Below are 6002 nucleotides of genomic sequence, written 5' to 3' on the forward strand. Positions count from 1 at the left end.
AACCAGTTCTCACCCTCTTGTATTTGGCTCTCTTTTAATATCCACTGCTCAGATATTGATGGAAAAATCATGAGTGTCTTTCATGCCTCTCGTCGTTTCTACATGGAGTCAGATTTGCTGAATTGATTGGTTGTGGCTGGTGTAGTGGGTTGGAAAGCTTGGGGTAAAAGCTCTGGGTCACCTTGCAGCCAAATCTGTTTTTCCCTTTTGGAGCAACCGTGTTGGCAGACAGTATACACACAGCCTAATGAAGGTTTTAGGTGATTTCAAGCTCTGCGCACACACTTTCTCTTCATTATTGTCTTTTTTATTGAAACGTAAAGGGTTAGTTCAACCCAAAATTATGATTTTTTTAATCATTTACTTGCCATCATGTCATTCCAAACCAGAATAGTAACTTTCTTCCAGGGACACAATGTTATGAAGAATGTTCACACTGCTCTTTTCAATACAATGAAAGCGAGGTCCATGGGCTGTCAAGCTCCAGAAAACACAAAAAAGCACCATAAAAGCACAATGAAAGTAGTTCATATGACTCATACAGGATATCTGAATTCTTCTGAGGCCATATCATAGCTTTGCGTGAGGAACAGACCATTTAAGTTGTTATTTATTGAAATTCTTGCTTGACTGCTCTGTCCACCATTCATTAACATAATATGGAAAAAAGCAGCTTGGACAGTCAGCTATAAATAACAAAGTCACACAGTATGGGTTTTGAAAAACATGAAGATGAATAAATGCTGACAGAATTATCATTTTTGGGTGAACTATTCCTTAAATCATTACAATTAAACATCTCTGAACAGAACATTAACCCTTCTGTTAAGGAGAAAATTCCCAAAAACTTTTTGTTAGGGTCAAAAAAGGGAGAACAATAGATATACATTTGGCAGACATTTTCATCCAAACTGACTTACAGTGCACTTTTTTCAGGGACAATCCCCCCAGAGCAACCTGGAGTTAAGTGCCTTGCTCAAGGACACAATTGTGGTGGATGTGGGGATTGAACCAGCAAACTTCTACTTGCCAGTTCTGTGCTTTAGCCCACTCTGCCACTACCACTGGAGATGTTCTTTTTTTATTTCAGCCAGTAAACAACCATCTTGCAACCATTTAGAAATGCCCTAGAACCCCCCTAGCAACACCCTAGTAACCACCCAAAACACCCTGACATTGCATAAATATAAACAATTATGATAAAAAAATAATTAAAAAAAAACAATAAGTAATTTATTCACTGTTGTGGAGAATCTAAAGACAATTTGACCAAATACAAGATTAAGTTTAGTTTTCAATGTTTTTAAATAAAAAATTACCTTGACATAAATGGAGGTTAAAGAATTGTAAGGATGAGTGTAGGACAAGACATCATTACATATATTATAAAGTGCACAATCATTCTTCCTTGCTACTTATAACACAAAAAAGCATATTTTTTAAACAAACAAGGGCAACCAATACATCTACAATAAATCCACTGTCGACAGAATGGTGGAGATGCTAAAGATTAATGAGTATTTTGTCTGGCCTATATTATCAATCTATAAACTGGTTAATTTTATATTTTTGGGGAGCACACCAAATATCGCTGTCAGCCGGTTGGAATCTATTACTGCATGTAACAAAAATGTCTGACAAGCATCTAAACATTTTCTCCCAAAACCTTGGTAATTTTGGTCAGAAACCAGATTTATAGCCTCTCAATTATGTTTTGTCTTTCACGCTGTGTACATTATCTCTCTCTTATTTCTTATAGTAGAAGATGCATGTCCTCTTCCATCCTTTATTGCAAATTTGTCTTGTCCCCAGTGCATGGTATCTCATTTCCTCTGATTCCCGTGTATCAAGGCTGCATTTGATTTCTCACAGGCCAATGAAACAGCAGTCGGTAAGATAGCGACTGAACTATTAATCTTTGTAATGTGATCGGTGGATGGTGCACCATGTGTAAATGTTTGCACAAGCATTCATCCAGGCCTGCCATCAAACCCATTCCATCGAAACGAGGATATATCCAGGGCAGGCAGGTCCCTCTCACTTTCTCTATCATTTCTTCTTCTGTCTCTCTCTCTCTTTCTTTTTTCAAACAACAGCATGGCATTGAGCCTGATGAGTATATTGTCTTTTACAGCTCTGTGCATTTTTCATATAGGCTTTGCTTTTATGTTTCATCTACGCCAGCTCAAGGGAGAACAGCTGTGTGGGCCCTAGATCTTCCACGACTGACAGAGAACTCATTTCACTGGAAGAGATGGGTCAGGATGTTGAGTTTTTTTTTTACGCCACTACCTGCGGGATCAGATACAATCGGATGTCTCTGTGCCTTCAGAAAGTCTCGACCAGCACCATGTATGCAGTTTGGAATAATAAACAGTAAATGTGGTCTGTGTCAACAGAGAGGATTGTGTGATATTTTACAATGAATTAGGCGCAGATTTAAACAGCACACACTAGTAGGAATTAAAAGGTTCCCAGAAAAGTGTATGATTTACTTAATTAAAAGACTAATTTTATTACTTAATTGGGGTACATAAAGACAAATATGGAATAAACATTTAAATAAATACAGTATTCAAATCTTGTATTCAAAAATGTAAATAATATTTAATTTAACAATATTCTCAATTCTTAAATTAAAATTGTAATTAAATAATATTCTGCAATGTAAATATTTCTTGAGTAGTTACTCAGTATCTCATGAAATAAAAACCCATTTGATTTTTCCTTATCAGCAAGTTGACCAACATTATCCTGATGATCTGTATCATTAACCCATCTCCATTTAATTACATTTTCCCTTTAGTTTAAAATATTTAAAGAGCTACAGGAACAGTTCTATGTTCTACAACTGTTTTTTACAAGAAGTAACATTATTTGTCTGCATGGGCCCTATCCAGTGCCATCTAGCCCATAAATCACAGCAATCTTAAATGTTTAAAGATGAATACCTCCCTCTTGTGTTCTAAGAGTGCAATTACAGTGTGATCACTGCACTCTGTTACTGGGCCACTCTTTGGTTTACATAACTTTCCATATACTTATATTCTGTTCAGTAGATTTGTGTCCAGTTTTGGGTTTTGCATAGTATTATATTTGAGTAATAATTATAATTTTTTATTCCTAAAGAAAACCTACTTAAAAATCAGGTGTGATGATTCTGTTGCCTCTATTGAACTGTGTTCAGAGGTCTGAGGACAGCAGATTATTTTCTGTGCACCGAAATTGATTCACACACCTTTCTTTATACCTTCAGCCCTTTGAGGGATTATGTCAGCGATCATTAAGGTGGTATAAGACAAAAGCAGAAGGTCAAATCCAAGGTCAAATCCAAGCTGGTGAGGGAAGAGCATTTTTTCACACATGAGAAGGCAGCGTAAGGCCCTAAAGGGCTGCTGACAGTCAGTGATGTGCACTTCTCCCAGCTTGGTGCTTTGTCAATGTGCTGTAACTAAGCCAGGGGGGTCCCATAACCTTTCTCCTTAGCCTAATTAAAAGAGGATTAGCTACCATGGAGTCCCTGACCACTCTGGCTAGCAGCGCATCCATTCCTCGTACTTTCTTGGGATTATCGCACCACTAGGTACAACAGGATTGGTGAAAGGGGCTGTCTGGATAGATGCCCAGAAAACGAAGGGCGTGAGAGGAATGACTGTAAGCTTCGGTCACTTTAACCATGAGAACTGAAGCAGTATGACTTGCCTACACAGGCTCCCCCCTTCTTCTCAAAGGACTGCAGTGTATGTGATACTGATTGCAATTTTAAATGGGAAATGTACGATTTGATGTGACATACAATACATTTGAGAGGGATAAATACATTAGTTTATCCGAGGGGTTTTTCCAACACTGAACAGAAGCATGAACAGACATGGAATACTGTATGTAACATAAAAAACGTGAATGGAGTAATAGACGGAATGTACAATATGAAGAAATTAATAATTGAGTTATGTGAATTTCCATACACACTCTGCAAGTAAATGGTGACCAAAACGTTGAAGCTCCAAAAAGCACATTAAGCCAGCATTAAAGTAATCCATGAGACTCAAGTGGTTTAATCCATGTCTTCTGAAGCCATCCAATCGGTTTTGGGTGAGAACAGACCAAAGTGTAGCTAATTTTTTACTGTGCATCTTGTCATTGCAGACTCTAGGTATGATATTTAAATCTTCATTACACTTCCTAGCACTTGACCTATGTGCAGAGCAGGGTTTCTGTCAGCCGGTAAATACCGTTTTTTTCCATTAAAACATCCCGCTTATGTGCTATGAGGAAATTAGTCATAAAGCTATTATATTTTCCATTTGCATGTAAACTTTATAATTCCTGGACCCGCTGGCTGGCACCAAAATTTCTTAGCTGAATCAATGGCGCAGAGCACTAGAAGGCGCAAGGAATTTTATTTGAGCTTGAAATCATAATCGCCAAGGAGACTACAGATGTCAAGATGTACAGTATAGTGTAAAATAAGTTAAATTTTTGTCTGTTCTCACCCAAAACTAATTAGATCACTTCAGAAGACATTGATCAAACCACTGAAGTCATATGGATTACTTTTATGCTGCATTTATGTGCTTTTCGAAGAATCAATGTTTTGGTCACCATTAACTTGCATTATATGGATTTACAGAGCTAATTCTTCAAATAAAATCATTGTTTGTGTTTAGCAGAAGAAAGAAAGTCATACACATCTTGGATGGCATGAGGGTGAGTAAATGATGTGAGAATTTTCATTTTTGGGTGAACTAACCCTTTAATATTTACTTCTACCTTAAAGAGATCAGATCATAAATCTAGAATATAGTGGATACTGGCTTGTGGATATTAAACAGAAAAGGGTACATGAACTGAAACATATGGCCAAATAAGTAACAGTAAACAGTATGTATGCTTCCATAGTGGAATAGCTCATTAATGTGCTCTGTCAAACAGCTCCATTTATTAATTGCATTAACAGCGTTCTTATTCCACGGTTTGCCTGTAGCATAGATATTGAACACCCTATGGTGCTGTGTAATTATGGACCAGAAATTAAGTGTGTATTAATTTGCGCCTGATGCAATGATTGTATATACAGATATTCAATATTTGTCTTTAATAATCATTACTGCACCGCAATTATGCAATTTAATTAGGCTAAGAAACTGTATCTCTTTTTAATTTACATTAAGAGGAGGGAAGCAAAGAGTCTTGACTTCCCCACCCATGCTGTCCACCTCCAGGGACACCCCAGCGCAATCCGCATATCAGCTACTGTGGGCAGGGCAGATTCTATAGTCTAATAAATAAATAATACAAACAAATAATAATAATAAATAAATACAAAGTATTGGGGGCATTTCTTCCTTACTCATTATGTGGTGCACACTTTTCAGCTGAAACAGAAACACAAAACTTATATGATATAAACAATAATTATATCAATAATTGTAACAACAACAATACTACTACTACTACAACATTTGGCCATGAGCAACCTCCCACTACAAGCACTATCATAGCCAGTAGTGATAATAATTATGATTAGCTACTAACCTAATCCTAACCAAATGGATCCTGTAATGCTGCGATCCTGCAAGGAAATACCAGAGGCACATTAATCACAAACGTTATTTTTCACATTGCGCGGCATGTGTTGCCATTTTTTTTCGCACGAGGCGAACGTTGCCTTCTTCCAGGTGGCGTAAAACGGCTCAGAAATTCGATTCCTCCATTGAGCCGCATTCAAATGTCAGGACATTTGTTTTGTCTCAGTGGAGACATTTTCTCACCAAAAGGTATACTCGTTTCTAAGGTATCTGGCATCCAAATGTAAATTCACCCCTACAATCTACATAAAATTATCTTTAAAAACGGCTTAGCCTATTAAAGACAAACGACTGTGTTTGGCCCTTCCTCGTCAGCGCTGAGAAATGTCACAAGTCCCACGTGACCAAAGCTGTTTATATGGTGCTTTCAGCAGCGGTCTGGACAGTACGCACCTACTGAAATTGATTTGA

Source organism: Xyrauchen texanus, chromosome 34, assembly GCF_025860055.1.
Source record: "Xyrauchen texanus isolate HMW12.3.18 chromosome 34, RBS_HiC_50CHRs, whole genome shotgun sequence".
Taxonomy (NCBI): domain Eukaryota; kingdom Metazoa; phylum Chordata; class Actinopteri; order Cypriniformes; family Catostomidae; genus Xyrauchen; species Xyrauchen texanus.